The sequence below is a fragment of the Chiloscyllium plagiosum genome, unplaced genomic scaffold (genome assembly GCF_037043375.1).
Source record: "Chiloscyllium plagiosum isolate Xiang-an unplaced genomic scaffold, Cpla_swu_hap1 HiC_scaffold_30, whole genome shotgun sequence".
Classification (NCBI taxonomy): domain Eukaryota; kingdom Metazoa; phylum Chordata; class Chondrichthyes; order Orectolobiformes; family Hemiscylliidae; genus Chiloscyllium; species Chiloscyllium plagiosum.
Window position 1 is genome coordinate 48,114,871 of NW_028270168.1, and position 19,308 is coordinate 48,134,178.

The window sequence follows — 19,308 nt, forward strand, 5'->3', positions numbered from 1 at the left end:
TCCTGCATTAAATCTCCCAAAATGCATCACCCCGTGTATCTTTGGATTAAACTCCATCTGCCATTTCTCCACCCACGTATCCAGGCTGTCTATATCGTGCTGTATCCTTTGGCAATCCTCTTCACTGTACACGGCTTCCCCAGTATTTGTGTCATCCTCAAACCTATTAGTTAGGCCACTTACATTCTCGTTCCATTCATTTAAATATGTTCCAAACAACAGGTGTTCAGCACTGATCCCTTTGGTCATAGATCTCCAGTCAGAAAAACACCCTTTCACCGCTACTCTCTTTTAAATGACTAAGCCAGTTCCGTATCCATCTTACCAGATCACTGCGGGTCCCATGTGGTTTTACCTTTTGTGTCATCCTATCAAGGAGGACTTTGTCAAAGGCTTTGCTGAGGTCCATATAGATAACATATACTGCTCGGCCCTTAACAATCACCTTCGCCAATTTCTCAATAAGCTTAATCAAGGTTGTGAGACAGGACCTTCACCTCACTAAGTCCTGTTGACCAACCCTGTCAAGTCCTGCTTACCAATATCTGTGGGCTACTGCTAAAATTGGGAGAGCCGTCTCATAGCATTGTGAAGCAATAGCCTGACCTAGTCAGAGTTATATCCTTCATAGAGATAATACTATTGCCACAGGGCAGACCCGGCAAAAGTGGCGAGTTACTCTTGAAGTCCTTTATGTTGACTCTGGACCACACAAAGTATAATTGCATTGGGTCAAATGTGGATACAGGAACCACTTGCTGATTAGACATAACGCACCCTCTTGGCTGATGATCAGTATTCCACTCTCTTAACACCACTTGGAGAATGGACTGAGGTGGTAAAGTTGCAGAATCTATTTTAGATAGGGGACTTCAATGTCCATTACCAAAAGTGGCTCAGCAACATCTCTACTGTCTGAGCTGGTTGAATCCTGAAGGAGTTAGCTGTTGGACTGTGTCCTGCAAAAGAGGAGCAAGGAAATAACAATAGGGAAAAAGCATATTTGACATTACTGAATCCAACCATCAATCAGTTGGAGGTTACCATTGACCAGAAGCTGAACTAGACTAGTCATATAAGAATTGTGGCTACAAGAACAGGTTGAATGCTGGGAATCTTGCAGCAAGTAACTCACTTCTGACTCCACAAAGCCTGCCCATCATCCACAAGTCATGAGTGTAATGGAATACTCCCCACTTGCCTGGATGACTGCAGCTCCAACAACACTCAAGAAGTTGGACAGAGCAGTCTGCTTGATTGGTATCATATCCACAAGCATTGACTCGCTCCACAACTGACACATAGTACACACTGCTGCTATTACCTACAAATGCACTGCAGAAATTACCATGGCTCCTCAGACAGCACCTTCCAATGACTACTTCTATTTCAAAGGTCAAGGTCAGCAAGTATATGGGAGCAACACTCTGTAAGTTGGGGACAGGTTCACACAGCATCTGCACTCTGTACCCTCCAATCAACACCACCTTCTGATTGCCTCTTCCTATTCCCTTGGCAACAAGTTCATCCTGGGCCGCTTCTGCTGCCAAAATAAGGCCAAACAGGAACTGGAGGAATAGCACCTCATTCCGCCTCGGGAGCTTACAGCCCAATGGCCTTAACACAGAGCTCACCAGCTTCAAAACAGCCTCCCCCCCCCCAAACCTTATTCCACTTACAGCTTTCCCTCTCCTCCCTGCCTCCTTGACCAGACCTAACCTGTCCATCCTCCTTTTCACCTTTCTGCTCCACCCTTCCCACTGATCGATCACAATAACTCTTCCTACCTGTATCCATCTATCACTACCCCACCTACCTTCCCCAGCCCCACCCCTTCCCTCTATTTATTTCTCATCTCCCTTCCCCCTCCCCAGTCTTGATGAAGGGTCCTGCCCAGAACATTGACTCTCCTGCTCCTCTGCTGCCTGACCTGCTGTGCTTTTCCAGCTCCACTTTTTATCGACTTATTCTAAATGTGACCTGTTCGGTATTCTGCCTGACAGTCAGCCTGGGTGATTTCATATCTACAGATTGAAGGAAAGCTTAGTTTGTTTTGCTGAGAAGGGAATGCAAGCGATTTATGTTTGAAGACAATGGCAACCATCTCTGAGTAAACCATGACCCTGATTCTCTCAAAGTATCAGAAGTTTGTTTACAGAGATCATGCTAACAATTCTGCTATAAACTATCCATTTGCTTCGAAGATAAATGGAGTTGAGATCAAAGGTAGTTAACATTTCTACTGATATTCAGGCTAATGTGTTTCATGTTGCGATATGGAAGAAGGCAGAAGTTACAGACTCCCCTACAAATCCACTACTATCATAGAGAGGCAGACAGTAATTGGTATGGTGTGGGCTGCAGGCAAGACCAAAGCAGAAAGCAGATAGAGGCAGCAGGTCCTGCACCTGAGCAAGAGAAATCCATTTCGAGCATGCGCACACACACACACACACACACACACACACAATATGGGTGAGAGCTCGTGCTCAGATTGAAGTAACTAAGTTCATGAAGATTTGAAGGAGTCAGGAAGATTCACCTAGCCTGGCTGGATTGAAAGACTTTGCAGCATAAACGTAAACAGTGAAGGTCTTTTCTGGGATCAAAAGTTACTCAGCTGGGAAAGTAAAATTGAAGCAAGCAAGCAAATGGGAGTTGAGAATCATTCTTTGACCCGTTCCTGGAGGTTACACTGTCCAAAAGTGTAGTGCATAATCACAATGAGTGTCTTTCAGTCCTGATAAATGTCAAAAAGGGGATTTTATTTTGTGTGATTTAAAGAAAATCACCCATTAAAAACAAATAGTATTCAGTCAGTGGATGTTGTCATTTTTTACAGTAAGAGTTTTGAAACATGAAATTTTAACATGCCATTCTTTCAACTGTTAACTAGACATTCAACTTGCTTTCAAATCGTTATTGGACTCTACAGAGATTATAACAGTGGCACAGATTCAGGATAAATCTAGCAATTAAAAGCTGGGCATCCATGAGACACTGTGGAAAATCAGCAGTAGAATTGCATTCAACCACAATTTGTCGCATCAGATCTCAGCATGTCCCTCATATCATGCCAAAGAATTAACCATGGTTCAACAAGGAATGTAGGTGATTATGCCAGGAGCAGCAGCAGGCACTCCCAGAAGCAAGATGCCAGCCTATTGTTGAAACTACAGTACAGGATAACATGCATCCTTACAGTGGTGCCAGAGTGCTACTGACAGAGCTAAGCAATTCTACAGACATGTGCTTGGACCTGATGTCCTGGCACATCTAGTCACGAATGGCTGTTAGTAATGAAGCAGTTAACTGGAGGAGGACAACATCCCAGCTAAAGTAATGAAGACCTGTGCTGGAGAATTAGCCACACCTCTAACCAGATCTTTCCAGTGCAACACTGGCAACTACTCAACAAAGTCAAAATTGCCCATATAGATCCTGTTCACATAAAGCATAATCAGAAAATTCACAGCCTTGTCTCTGTTTCTTTCTCCATACTTGCTATCTAACCTGATTATTTATGGCATTTTCTGTTTTATTTTAGGTTTCCAGAGTTTAGAATGTTTCACTTTCTGTATAAGTACAATGTATACAGGAATAGGTTGGCAGTTAGATATTCTGCAATGAATAACTCACCTTCTGACTCCCCCAAAGCCTGTCCATCATCTACAAGGCAAAAGTCAGGAGTGTGATGGAATACTCCCTACGTGCCTGGATGGGTGCAGCTCCAACAACACTCAAGAAGCTTGACACCATCAAGGACAAAAGCAATAAATTTGCTCAGGTGCCTATCCGCTACTTCAAACATTCAATCTCTCCACACTCCAGTGGCAGCAGTGGACACTATATGCAAGAAGTCGAAGAGTGTGGTGATGGAAAAGCACAGCCAGCCAGGCAGCATCTGAGGAGCAGGAGAATCGATGTTTCGAGCGTAAGCTCTTCATGAAGAAGTCTATATACAAGAAGGACTGCAATGTCTCAAGGCTCTTTTGACAGCATCTTCTAAACCCACATTTTCCACAAAGAAAAATAAAGGAAGGGCAGCAAGTTCATGAGAAACCACCACCTCAAGGTTCCCCACTGAATCACACACTGTGAGTTAGAAATACCACTATTCCTTTATTGTTTCTGGGTCAACATCCTTGCGTTCCATCCCTAAGTATACTGTGGGAGTACCTAGACCACAAAGCAACAGTAGTTCAAAAAGGAAGCTCACCACTACCTTCTCAATCGCAATTATTGATGGACAACAACTGTTAGATTTACCTTTGACACCCCCATCTCATGGACAAATAAAAGCAATAAGATGGACTCTATTGAGTCATTTTTTGGCCTGTTCTATTATTTCCTGAGCAGTGTGCTGGATTGGACTGCTCTCCAACTGCTGGAAATTTATAGTGCCTGACTTATTTTGTAAATGATTGTTAGAAGAAGTAAATGAAGTGAAAGATTGGGTGAAATATCCTGAGAAGGTTCACAGAGTACAGTCACCTGACAAACAAATTCAAACTAGTTAGTGTTGTCATGGTGACAGGGTAACAATTTCATGTGCTGTTCATGTGTGCCGGTGAGACCTGAAAGGGAGGGTTGTTAGAATTAGCTTTACACCTTTCATGTGATAAACGACTAAACTGCAGAAACCTTACCCCTGGTTCCAGCACTGTGTACCTCTGTGTATAGTTACAGGGGAATGAACTCAGTCTGGTTTTAACAGACTTTCCTCTGATAAAGCAAGTTCTAGATATCTGAAGCAATGGGCAATATGTTACCTGCTCCATACTTATGCTCTGTACCTAATGCAATTGTTATTTTGTTTGTCTTTTTGCAGAGCTCTTTTGCATTAGGCAGATGAAACAGAAACCAAATCTACTCAAAGTATTTCTTTGTTGTAACACTGGAGGGGGAAGGCTGAGATTGCTCCTGGTTCTGATTCTATTTCTCCATCTGGAAATACAATGAATTTAATCTCTTAGGGAGAAGATGAGAATTGTCAGAGGAAGAGACTAAAGTCTTCCTTGTTCACCTGCTCTAGTTGGATAAGGCGACTGATTAATCCTAACATTCAAGCTATCTATTATTCCACAACCACCTCATACGTGAGCTGAGGGAAATCCCAGTGGCAGAAAGATTTGTGAACTCTCAGTAAAATAAAAAAACCTGCTCTTCTTAATCATGATACATAAATGACATTTTACGGTTCTGTACTCATCTCTGTGTCATTTTCTGAAATAAATTTGCCTAACTTGTATCTGAACGAATCAATACTAACAACTGTTATTTTCTTGGGAAACCTGTTTCAATGGGGACTGTTTACTCCCCATTTCATTTTGAACTTAATCCCTTGTAATAAAACAAAGAACTGTGGACACTGGAAATGTGAAACAAAACAGAAACTGCTGGAGAAACTCAGCAGGTCGTGGCAGCATCTGTAGAGAGAAAATCAAAGTTAAAGTTTAGGGTAGAGTGACCCTTCGTCGTCCCTTTTATGCGTTTATCTGCATTACATGTCAGGAAAATGTAAAAACTTGCATGATCTTAGCATATCCAAAAGTGATGTTTTTGAAGTGCGGTCTCTGCTTTAATTACTATGGTTAAGATGGGAGGAGTGCACTGTCTGTCTTTAGTTCCACTTCTCAAAGGTTCAGAACATAAATGTTTTGCCTCGTTCTGAATATGATTAATTGTATACTTTCTCTTCATTAAACTTCAAATAAAAAGATCGTCAACTAGGGTTCGTTATTGATTTATTATAAAACAAAATGTATTCAGTGAAGATGCAAACTAGTTAGTACTAGTTTTTAATATGGATGCTTTTGATCTTCTGTCTTATGATCTAATAATATAATTATAATGAGTCTAAACTAGTAAGCCAGAGATTTAGCCTAAAGTTCTGTGGACATGGGTTCAAATGGTAGATGACGAAAATTTAAATTCAATTCAATTCAAAACCTGGATCTGAAAGCTAGCCTCAATAATGGTGTCATTAAACTATCATTGATTGTCATACAAACCTATCTGGTTCACTGATGTCACGCAAGGAAGATCTGTAATCCGTATCAGGTTTGATCCATACGTGTCTCCTAGTCCACAATGTGGCAGAGCATTAACTGTATTTTGAAATGGCTTTGCAAGCCAATCAGTTCAAGGGTTATTTGGGGATAGGAAATAATGTTGGCCTTGCTGGAGATGCTTACAGGATACTGGAAAAACTATCATTGTTCAAATCCTTTGTGAAATACCTTGGGATATCATTTTACAGGTCAGCCATGGCTCAGTGGTAGCACTATTGCCTCCTATTTAAAAAACTGTGGGTTCAGAGATCCAAGATGGCGGCGACTTAGCAAGTCTGAGTCTATAGTGCTCCCAAGACCTAGGCAAAGTGGGCCACCCTCCTCCACCACACTCACCAAATCATTTAAAATAGTTTTTACTTAATGTAATTAGTGGTTCAGTACCATATTTAAACAGTTCAGTCTCCTGTAAAAATGACTAGGGGGAAAGGAGCCGCAGTTCTCAGCAGGCAGGACCCCCTCCCCCCACCTCCCCAGCTGCAGCAGAGGCGTCCGCAGCCGCCCCGGGGGACTTACCTACAGTGGCGAGCCTCGCGGAAATAATCTCCAAACTCGATGCGAAGATCAATGCTTTCATTGAAGAGTCCCGAAGTCGATGGAATTCATTCTTGGCCGCACTACAAAAGCACGGCCGAGACATCGAAGAAATTGAGTGCCAAGAATCGAGGTCGTCAAAAAAGTATTCATTTGCTAGGCCTTCTGGAACGGGAAAAGGAAGGCCAGCTTACAAGGTTCCTTGAACAGTGACTTCCGCGTTTATTGAATCTGGAGGCTGGATCAGGCCTGGTAAGGGTGGAATGGGCCTACCGGATTGCAATACGTGGGCCCGGCTTGAACCAGCGCCCCTGCCCGGTCCTGTTCCGGCTGCAGAACTATAACGTGAGGCAGATGCTCTTGGAAGCCTCCAGAAATCTTGGGAAAGATCCCCAAGCCATGATTTATAAAGGATCCAAGATTATGTTATTTCAGGACTTATCCTTATCATTGGTCCGAAAGAGGAAGGCATTTGATGAAGCGAAGAAGCGTTTAAGGGATTTAAACATTCAGTACTCCTTGCGCTACCCAGCTATACTACACTTCAGCCATGAAGGGTCCGTGTATAATTTCGAATTACCGGAGAAGGCCAAGGAATTTTTGGACTCTCTTAGATAAGAGTTAATTGACATTGTTTTGCCCTACCCCCACCCCAGTTTACCCCCTTTTCTTTCCCTTTCATTACCTTACTGTTTAACATTATCTCCGGGGGGTGGGAAGAAGGGTTTATTTATTCATTCTTTACTTAGCAATTTTCTTTCCCCGCTTTTTATATATATATATATATATATATATATATAGGCCAGGGGGTCTAGTTACTGTAGATGGAGGGAAGGTGGCTACCTTATCTTATTTTATCTTTGTCCTTGGGAGCAAGGTTGTTTTCCCCTGTTATTTTGTATTAATATATTTAATTATTATTTGCTGAGACTGTAATTTTATGGTCATATATGTTCATATATGGTATTAACATTACCAAATATATCCAGGTATTGGTGTGGGTGGGGGATAGGGTACTCACTGTTAGTTCTAGTTCAGTAGTATACTTGAATTTTCTTTATCCTATCGTAGGGTGCCTGGGTCAAGGGAGGGGCACTGGTTGGGAGAGGTTATGATGGGTTTTTTGGAAAGGAAGTGATGCCCCCTGGGAATATGGGGGAAGATCTCAGTTTAAATACGTTTTATACCTTTTTTTAGTATTTAGAAATAGTTTTTTATTATATTGATCTGAATGTATGAAAGAGCTTTTATTTTTGTGAATTTTATGTGCTCTATGCTCGGGATGTCTTGGATAGGGTTTCTTCTCCCGGGGGGTCTCGGACTTGCCCGGTGATTATGGATGATCGGTCGATTAAATGGTGCACCTGGAATGTCACGGGGAGTAATTCACCAATCAAAAGGAGGAGAATACTATCAAACCTCAAGAAAGAGAGGATCGATATAGCTCTCCTATAGGGGACACACTTATTGGATAAGGAACACCTGAAATTACAACAGGGAAGAGATTATTTTCCGTTCTCTCTTTCTGTGCAGGGAAAAATATTTTGGTAAACTGGGTGGCTGAGGGCCCTCATGGACTTTCGAGTTGGCACAGAATAATTATGGAATATACACCCCCTGAGTTCCTGACAAATATGGTGCACCAGGAGAAAAAACAAATTACTCCATAAAAATATGGCAGCCCTTCTTGAATTGCACAAATACAGATATCTTGGTCATCCTACAAGAGCCTTTATTTAATTGAGAGGGTGAACTTGGCTGGTCCAGGGCCCCCTGGGAGAGGAATCCCACATGAATACGGGTTTTGTTGTGATCTGATGTTAACACAATCCGAGCATGTATATCACTACTCAATTTATGTGTTATCTGTTGGGTTTTTTTTCTCTTGAATAATGTAAGAATTTTAATCATACACTCTGGTTAGTTGTAAGTTAGACGTGTAGTTAGTTGAGTTTTGTCTTTTTTTCTCTCTTGGTATTTCTGTTTTCTTGTTTGATAGATTTTGGGTATTATTTATTTAAGATTTAACTGTATATCAATGTTTGCATTTTTTTTTAGTTTTCTTTTGTAAACTTGTAAAAACATGTTACAGTTACAACATTTAAAAGACATTTGGATAAGTTCATGAATACGAAATGTTTGGAGGGATATAGGCCAAGCGCAGGCAGCTGGGACTAGTTTAACTTGGGATTATGGTCGACATGGATTGGTTGGGCCAAAGGGTCTGTTTCTATGCTGTAAGACTCTATAACTATGTACCAAATGTACTTAACAGGTGTACAGCATCTTTGAATGTCCTGAGATTGTTAAAGATGCTATATAATTGCAAGTCTGTCTTAAGGATGTAATGCAAATACAGGTTCTGGTTGAAATGAAACATCACTTCCACAATGTTCCACAGCTGTTTTCTATAAACATACTTATATTTGATGTCAGCAATCATTGCAACTCCAGTGCTAGTGCTGATGGAATTCTGATAATTCAGGGTTCAATTCTGGGCAGAGATGATTTACTAACACTTGAGTTTATATAATGTTCTTACACTAATTATAAATTTTGTAATTTCTGCACATTTGTTCAGCATTGGAAACAAGTTTCTCCATGCATGGAGAATTGACCCACTTGAATGTTTATCTCTAGTCAAGATCTGTCATTTTGTTGTACCTTTTTGAGTTTCAAAACATCAGTTTGACGCACTTTGAGAGAGCACTGACGCAGCAATTCTTTCTGGCTGCTGGTTGTGTCCAATGTGAGTACAGAGTGCACTTTGTATATATTCCAGCTTGTTAGCTGATGTGCTTTTTCCCTCAATGTGGGAAGGAGATTGGGGTACTGAGGCGATGTAAGTCAATGTGACAATATTCTATCTCCAGTATCATTGTCACTCTTGTTGACTGTTCACATTTGACCTTGAAATGAGTGGCCAATAGGATTTCAGAGGGCAATTAAGAGTCAACTATATTGCTGTGGGTCTGGACTCACTTTTACGTCAGACCAGATTTCCTTCTGCCCATTGAAAGAGTAATTAGCTTAAGTGTAAAAGTGAAGGACATTAAAGGTGTTGTCTGTCTCTCCAAAGAAAGGTGAAGTTCTTCTTTCATTAAATATAATAGAATATAATGATTTAAATATAGTGATGAAGAGCATGTAATCTATGATTATGATTGAAATGTTGGTAGGCTTTCTGTTGGGCAATGTTTTATTTGTTCACTGATATTCCCCCTTCTTGCTAGCTCTGGTGAAATTGTGGAGTCAAAGGTATATTTGAGAGGTTGGACAGTGAGTGACTGTGTGGTATGTAACCCTGGGACCTAGCACAGCTGGGAGAAGGGAACAGATATCACAAGGGAAAATCAATGGGCGTCAAAGTGGAAATACCCTTCAGACTGGAGGCAAAGCAAGATACTTGTAGTTGTCAAAGGCCCCAGGATATCGATCCAGTAGGTGGTAAGGTTAGATGTGAGTCCATTTGCAATTGCTTCCAGACTTCAGCCCCATTCACTCCTCTGATAATGAGGTTGCATGTTCAATCTTACAGAAGGACCTAAAGAACGTGAAAAGTTTAGGCTGATACGTGGTGAACAGCCAAGGTCTTTTTCCCAGGTTAAGGGAGTCCAAAATTAGAGGGCATGGATTTAAGGTGAGAGCAAAAAGATTTAAAAGGGATCTAAGCGACAAGTTTTTCACGCAAAGGGTGGTGCGAATATTGAATGAGCTGCCAAAGGAAGGGGTAGAGGCGTGTACAATTACATTTAGAAGACAATTGGACATACATTAATAGAAAAGGTTTAGAAGGATATGAGCCAAATGCAGGCAAATAGAACTAGCTCAGTTTAGGATACCTGGTCAGTGTGGATGAGTTGGACCAAAGGGTCTGTTTCTGTGCTGTATGACCACAAATACCATGAAGTCCAGCCCTCTGCCTCTAATCCTTCAACAAAATGATCATCGCTGAGTCCCGTACTTTCAACATCTTTGGTGGTGACCACGGGTGAGAAACCTCTTTGGAACACTGTGTCTTCAGGAGTAAAGTAGAGGGTGGCTATTTGAACCTCTCCATCATCTACAAGGTTCAAATCAGGACTGCGCTGGAAAACTCCCCCCTTCACCTCGGTAGGTGCCACTGCACTAAGAGTGAAGAAACTTGACATTAGTCTTGGCAAAACAATTGATCAGTGTTCCTGTCACCACATCATTAATCTACAAAAATAAACCATTATGATATTTCAATGCCACCACCACCCACTGTGATCCCTACTATCAAACGTAGCAGCATTGTGGAAGCACTGTCACTGCCAAGTTCTCCTCCAAGTCTTGGCTGGATCCTTACTGTGGAATTTCCAATCCAGCATAATTGCACAAGCATCATCAGCATCTTTACTGAAATAGGTAATGATTCAAAGAGAAGACCTGTGACCACCTTTGTAGAGGAAGTAGTGTCTACAAATCCTCAGAACAAATGGGGAAACCTGATCCTGGCCTTCATCAAGCATCCACATATCCCTATGGAATTCCAGGGATAGTCATTGGGATCAAGAATCCTGGCCGACATTTCAACCTGGCAGAGATCAACATGGCTCAACCCTGGGAGCTTCCAGTGCCAGTAGAATCTTAAGGGACACTTGTTGTCATCCAGGCATGGAAAGGATGATGGTTACAATTAACCACAATGAAATGATGACATGTTGGGGATGGGACAGGAACTGAAACCCTCTTTGTTAGCACGTGCTCACCAGGTTCCATTCCAAACAACAGACAAAAGTTGCCATGGTGACTAATGCACCTTAAGTATATGGGCATCGAGTGCCTGAGCAGGGAAGTAAGAAACTGCTCAGGAACGTCACTGTTTATTAAATATGAGAGGGTGAGCGATGGACTGGAAACACTGCCCGGATCATTGCCTTTTAAAGCTGCTGCTTGCGCAGACATATTTGTCACCAGACAGCTATATCCCACCAACTACTTTGCTTCCTAATTTTCAATGTGCTGGAAACATGCAGGCTCACATGTCAAATGCAAAACTAATTAAAATTCCAATGTTGAATAAATTTGCACCGCTTCCCTAAATACAAGCTTAAATTCATCCATAACGCTGGAGCAAACTCTGGCAGAACTGCTTGAGGTTAATGATTGGCAGCTGTTCCATATAAGCCTGGCTCCTGAAAGCTTGCTGGAGTGGCTTCAAAGGGAGATTGTGATCCGTGTCCCAAGGCAGAATTCAAAGTCAAAGTGGAATGAATTTTGCAACACTTTCACAAACTCTTGTTGGAAGAACACAGAGTCATGTGCTTTTGATATCATGAGATGGGAACGTGTTCACCCAGATGCCACAGATCATGGTATCTTTGGCAATAACTGTGTGCCATGACATTGTGTGAGTATGGCTGATGGTTAATAGACCTGGACCCTCTCGATACTGGGAGCCATTGACAGATTAAAGAAATCATTGATTCCCTACAGTGTGAAAGCTGGTCATTTGGTTCATCAAGTCCACACCAATTCTCCAAAGAGCATCCCACCCAGATCCACCCCACCATCCTATTCCTTAATTTTCCATGGGGTAAAAACAATGACTGCAGATGCTGGAATTCCTGCTGAAGGGCTTTTGCCCGAAACGTCGATTTTACTGCTCCTCGGATGCTGCCTGAACTGCTGTGCTTTTACAGCACCACTCTAATCTAAACCCCTTAATTTTCCACGGCCAATCTACCTAACTTGCACACTTTTGGACTGTGGGAGGAAACCTACGCAGGCATAGGGAGAATGTGCAAACTCCACACAGATAGTCACCCAAGGCTGGAATCAAACCCAGGTCCCTGGAGCTGTGAGGCAGCAGGGCTAACCACATGCCACCCACACTGAGCCACTCATGGAAAGGAAAGAAAGACTGCATTTGTATAGCATCTTCCATTTAGAATGCCTTCAAGCACCTTAGGTATTTTTGAAGTGTTTGATTGTAGAAAAGACAGCAGCCATTTTCCCATAGCCAGGTCCCACAAAGGTAAATGGCCAGATGATCTGATTTAGTGATGTTGGCTGAGTGAATCTGGAAAGTCAGGATCCTCTTCTCACTAATGAAGAGCACAGTGATGGGCAGTCCACCACCCAGCTTGACTCTTTCTGCCCTACTGGGCCAGTTTTCCCCCTGGAATGGGAGATGGGTGGGTATTAAGGCAGATGAAGGTGCAAAGTACAGCTGTTAGTTGTGACAAAGGTGCAGAGGTGTCCTGAGTGAGTGAGTAGGCACTACAGAGATTAGGTGGTGTTGGGGGCTTGCGATGAGTGGTCAAGCCTTAAATGAAGCAAGTGCAGTATCAGAGAGAAGATGGTGGCAGTGACATTGGCTGAGTGAAGAAGTTCATTGATCTTCTTCCAGTATTTCTGTGAATTCCTTCAGATGATTGAGACAGAACTGACCCAGTTGTCAATCTTAGACCAGGCTGGAAGACAGAATCATTGAGATATGCAGTACAGAAACAGACCCTTCAGTCCAACTTGTCTATGCTGACCAGATATCCTAAATTAATCTAATCCCATTTACCAGCATTTGGCCCATATCACTCTCAACCCTTCCTATTCATATACTCATCCAGATGCCTTTTAAATGTTATAATTGTACCAGCCTCCACCACTTCCTCTGGCAGCTCATTTTGTACATGCATCACTGTCTATGTGAAAATGTTACACCTTACGTTCCTTCTAAATCTTTCCCCTCTCACCTTAAACCTATGTCCTCCTGGCCTGACTCCATGGCCCTGGCGAAAATACTTTGTCTATATATCCCATCCATGTCTTTCATGATTTTATAAATCCCATAAGGTCACCCCTCAGCCTCCGACACTTCAGGGAAAACAGCCCTAGTCTATTCAACCTCTCCCGATAGCTCAAATCCTACAATCCTGCAACATCCTTGTAAATCTTTTCTGAAACCTTTTAAGTTTCACAATATCTTTCCTAGAGCGGGAAGACCAGAACTCCATGCAGTATTCCAATAGAGGTCGAATCAGCGTCCTGTACAGCCGCAACATGACCTCCCAACCGCTATACTCAATGCACTGATCAAAAAAGGCTAGCATACCAAACGCCTTCTTCACTAACCTATCTACCTGTGACTCCACTTTCAATCAACTATGAACCTGCTCTCCAAGGTCTCTTTGTTCAACAACACTCCCCAGGACCTTACCATTAAGTGTATAAGTCTTGCCCTAATTTGCCTTTCCAAAATGCAGCACCTCACATTTTTCTAATTTAAACTCCATCTGCCACTCCTTGGCTCTTTGGCCCATCTGGTCAAGATCCCATTGTAATCTGAGGTAACCTTCTTCGCTGTCCACTACACCTCCAATTTTGGTGTCATCTGCAAACTTACTAACTGTACCTCTTATACTCGCATCCAAATCATTTATATAAATGATGAAAACTAGTGGACCCAGCACCGATCGTTGTGGCACTCCACTGGTCACAGGCCTCCAGTCTGAAAAACAACTCTCCACCAACACCCTCTGTCTTCTACCTTTGAGTCAGTTTTGTATCCAAATAGCTAGTTCTCCCTGTATTCCATGAGATCTAACCTTGCTAACCAGTCTATCATGAGGAACCTTGTTGAACACCTTACTGAATCTTGGGTTGTGGTTTCTAATTTTTCTAAATTCCAAGTACATTAATACTTAACAAACTAAACAAACTAAACAACTAAGATAGTAATCACCAGCGACTAACCTATCACCTTTTATAACAGTGTAATCTGTTAATAATTATTCTGATTATAATGTTGTATTCAGATAAAAGTGAAATGGAAAATGTCCAACAGCTAATCACCTCCTTAATCTCCTCTGCCGTCACATTTTGACTTCACGTTCTGACCACATATTGTGCTGTCAGAGCTGTGGAGCTGTGTTTTACTGCTGTGTCCTTGCTTATGGTTTATGTTCTTTTCAAATTCCTCTCTCTTTGTGATCTGCTTTAAGAATCTGCTGCCTTTCACCAGATTGAATCCTGGAATAGCAGGAGAATTTTGGACAGGTATATGGATAGGAAAGGTTCAGAGAGATATAGGCCAAATGCAGGTGAGAGGGACTAGTTTAGTTTGAGAAACTTGGTTGGCATGGACGAGTTGGGCTGAATGGTCTGTTTCTGTACTGTAAGACTGACATATGGAGAGCAACTGAATTGGTTAGGATGATATTCACTGGGAGTTTAGAAGCATGAGTAGGGGAATCTCATAGAAACCTATAAAATTCTAAAAGGATTAGATAGGCAAAACAAAGGAAGGATGTTCCCAATGACTTGGGTTGGGAGGGATGTGGTGGGGTGTGGACTGAGATGAGGAGAAATGTCTTCACCCAGAGAATGTGAAACCTGTGGAATTCACGAGCACAGAAAGAAGTCAGGACCAGAACATTGAATGTTTTCAAGTAGTTGGATATAGATCTCAGGGCTAAAGGAATCAAAGCAGGGAACAGGGCATGGAGTTGAATGATCCTATTGAATGGAGGAGCAGACTCGAAGGGCCTGTTTTCCAGGTTTCTCCATGATCACAGCCTGACCAATGCCCCTTTTGGAACACTTATACAGGGATAGGGACCAAATAGGTCCAGATTAGAACATCTGGTCGGCATGGACGAGTTGGACAGAAGAGTCTGTTTCCGTGCTGTGCATCTCTATGTCTATGTCCAAGAGCATTTTGACTTTAAGAAGCCACAGGCAGTCAGCCAATCGTGATTACTGACAGAGAGAGTGAGGCTGCTGCAGCAAGAGAAACTGCAACACGGTAGGCTCTGTACTCGGGGGAGAAACTTTCATCACAATCTTTCACCAAGACGCTGGTGAAAGGGACAAAGGGTGTGGGCTAGAATGTCAGAAGGAAAAATCACTACGACTTGCGAATGTTGCAAACTGGTCCAGTTTCTTTCGTATAACTCAGAACAGCACAACCAGTACACTCAGTTCCAAGGTTTCTTTACTGGTTTTTCCCTCTGGGAAGGAGGGAATGCCAGCCACACGTCACTTAGTGAAGGTGGCTCTGTAGGGAGCTGGAAAGACTACAGGAGTTGTTAGAGATTCCCAAAGGGAAAGGGGATAACTTCACAAATATAGGATAAAACCAGAAAAGGAATCGACAGCACTGATGGAGGAGTATTCTTACCTCTCACTCTGAGCATTGCTACTAATAGGAATAGATTGGATGAGCATGAGGTGCTGCTGAAAGAGATAGTCAGGAGGTCAGAAAAGAAATTTAGACCATGGCTGGAGCATCAGAAAGGACTCAGAACTTAACTTAAGCTCAAAAAGGTCAATTTAAAGAGATTCCATGAAGGAGACCAGCAGAAGAAGAAACGTCAAGAGAAAATAAAAATTAAAATGATCAGGATTCTGTCATTAGACTATGATTTTGGCACAAAAATTTATGAAGGAAGCAACCAGAGAGTGTTATTTAAAAGTTTTTTTGATTAGATTAGGTTAGTTTCCATACAGTGTGGAAACAGACCCTTCGTCCCAATAAGTCCACACCGACCCTCTGAAGAATAACCCACCTAGACCCATCTCCATTTCCCTCTGATTAATGCACCTAACACTCTGGATAATTTAGCATGGCCAATTCACCTGACCGGCACATCTTTGGATTGTGGGAGGAAACCGGAGCACCCGGAGGAAACCCACGCAGACACGGGGAGAATGTGCAAACTCCACACAGACAATCACGTGAGGCTGGATTCGAACCCAGGTCCATGGTGCTGTGAGGCAGCAGTGCTAACCATTGTTTGTGAGGAAGAAAGTGCTGGGTGCTCCAGACTGCAAAAGATGGAGAAATGTCTGTGTACCCAGGCAGAAGTGCGAAGTGGCTGCAGGAAAACCAAGTACACTGTACCAGAATTGCAAACTAGTATAAAGAAGGCAAATTGTAAAAAGGCAGTCGTAGGCAGTAAACTCCTACAGAACAGGCAGTTCATGGAAGTTAAAGTTTTATTGCAGAATTTCAAACAGTTTTACAACAAGACAGAATTTTGAAAGACTGAAATATCTAAGCAGAAACAATGGCCTGCAATAAGAAAGACTCACCCAAATTCAATGGGAACAATACAGTGATGAAGGAAGGAGGTGTTCCCATGCTCAGGTATTATGTTGGAGGATGGTGGGACCAATAATCCAGCAGGTAGGCTGAGAGCACGTACTCTGAACATCAAAAGCATTTCCAGATCATTGATGATTTATTAGTGTGTGACAGGAGCCTAGTTATTTCAGCTCCCCTCTGGAAAGATGTGTTGGAAAGGATGCTTGTGGAAGGTTTAGTCATTGCCATGTCAAACAGCCAGGGCACAATCACTGATGCTGTGGCTAGAGATTTTGAAAGAGATTGAAGATCTCATGACGTACTGTGAAACCTGTGATTATACAGGTCTAGAGCATACTTCTGTCATCATCGAAGAGAAGGTGTAGTCATGAGAAGACTTTGAGAAGAAGTAAACACTGAGAACCAGAAAGAGCAGTACAACCCACTTGAGCTCATTCAGGTAAAGAAAACAAAGGGCTGTGGATCCCACAGATCTGAAACAAAAACAGAAATTGCTGCAGAAACTCAACTCATCTGACAGTATCTGTGGAGAGAAAGCAGAATTAACATTTCGAGTCCTGTGACTCATCATCAGCAGTCTGCTTTGTTTAGCAATTTCTGCTTTTGAGCTCATTCAGGAATCATTAACTGATGTTGTTCAGGCAGCAGAACAGTCTGGTGAACACATTGATACCAGAGGGTTGTTAATATCAATGAGGAAGAAAATGCTGAACAAAGCAGCAACCTTTCAGTAACATAACAGAGAGCATGAGAAGGGGAACTTGAAACTTCAAACAATCAGCGAAACTTCCTGATAATGTCCAATCTGATCAAGACATTGAAGGCGCTGTGTGGTATTGGCTTCTTGGGAGCCAGACCAATGACCATTGATATGCGACATAATCAAGAGGAGAAATTGCTGTTATTCAGCATCCAGGATACAGAGAATGAGAGAGTACCTGTTTGAATCAGAAAGATATTGCCTGGTCCAGAAATCCAGGATACTGCAAGGAAGAAAGCTCTTCTTTTGGCAGAGTAGCCATCGTCCATGATGGGCATTTGTGAAAATAAAGCTGCCATGTCTGATGCTATGGACCAACTGAAGAAGCTAGCAGAGAACTGTACATCTGCAAAGGGAATTCAGGAGATTCGGAGACCTCATCAGCGCCTAATAACTAAGTCTACCAGGAATAGCAAGCTCAGTGAAGGATATATAGAAAATAAAAGGTCCTCCAGTGGAGAACTAATGCACAGATCAGAACCAGACAACCTACAGTGCCTCCAAGTCTGAAGAGAGAGTATTCTGGGAAAATTACACAATGTCCAGCTCACCTACATTTGTGAAGTCAGGGTCATGGGGTGGGATTAGAAAGTGGTAAATCATAGAATCACAGAAATGTTACACTGCAAATGGTGGCCACTCAGCTCACTGAGTCTGCACCAACTCAGAGCAATGCAATACAGCTGGAAACATGAAAGCACAGTAAGTAACAATGGGAGAAAGTTTGGAGGTGGTGGGGATGTTCTAAAAGATAATGGTTGTGATAAATTTAATATTGAAGTCTCATGGACTCCATCCAATCTGATACCATCACATGCAGTAGTCTTCTCAGGGAACAGATGTATTCTGCATAGCTCCTGAGAGTCCTTTGTAAGTCTACCTGATTAGTAGTGGAAGTATAACTTACTGCTATCATGGTTTAAACCATCTTGTTAATGAAATGTCTCTTCTGTAAAGATTGTACAGTGGTGTATCCACTGCCACAGATCATTAGAAAACCCCTGGACACAATACGGCCCAGGGAGGATTGATGGCACAGATGATAGATACTACAAGGTTCCAAGAGTGGTAATCAGAGTAATTCAGGGTGAACATATTGATACTGATTGTATGTTTGGCTTGGGGCCCATAGAATGAGACAATTTGCAAAATCTCTGATCTTCTTGCTGTCTAAGCTACTGGGGGATCCACTACCAACTGCTTACCCCTTCACACTCCCACCTTCTCCTCCTGCCGGTGACCAACTGGTGTCACTCTGGTCAGGGTTTGTTAGTTTGAATCACGTACATTAACTCTTCAATTGACATTACAGTGCAGTCTGTTTGGAGAGGTGAATGCCAGTTGGTTTGTGCCAACATCTCTGCTGTGCTATGGAGCCTGTGAGGCATGTGTGTGCATTTCTAAAAGACCAGGAGTCTTAGTCACGCCTAAAGCAGAGATCTGATCATTTGTTGAATCATCTTGGGCTTCCACTCAGTAAAGTTGTTGTTAACACCTTCTCTCTATTCAAGCTGAACTGATGATTTCCTCAATATTTCCCTGTGGCTACAGCTTTGTCAGGAAAAACAGGGACTCCTGTCATTCATTTTAACTGACGATCGAGAAGTCTACTGTCACACTGGGTTTCGATTTGACAGGGCTGAGTTTGAAAAAGACTATTTCAGGTTATCTTAACATTTGCAGCTTTCAAGGTTAATGTGATACACTGGCAACTATTCAAGGATGGCCAAGTGCTCGAAGCACCCAGTTTCAACAGGACATAGAAACACTCCGGTCAGCCCTTGACTGGCTGACAGGATCAATTCAGCAATAGTCATGAGGATAATAAGTCCAGTACTGGGTACCTACATGTCTGCAGTAAGGTGTAG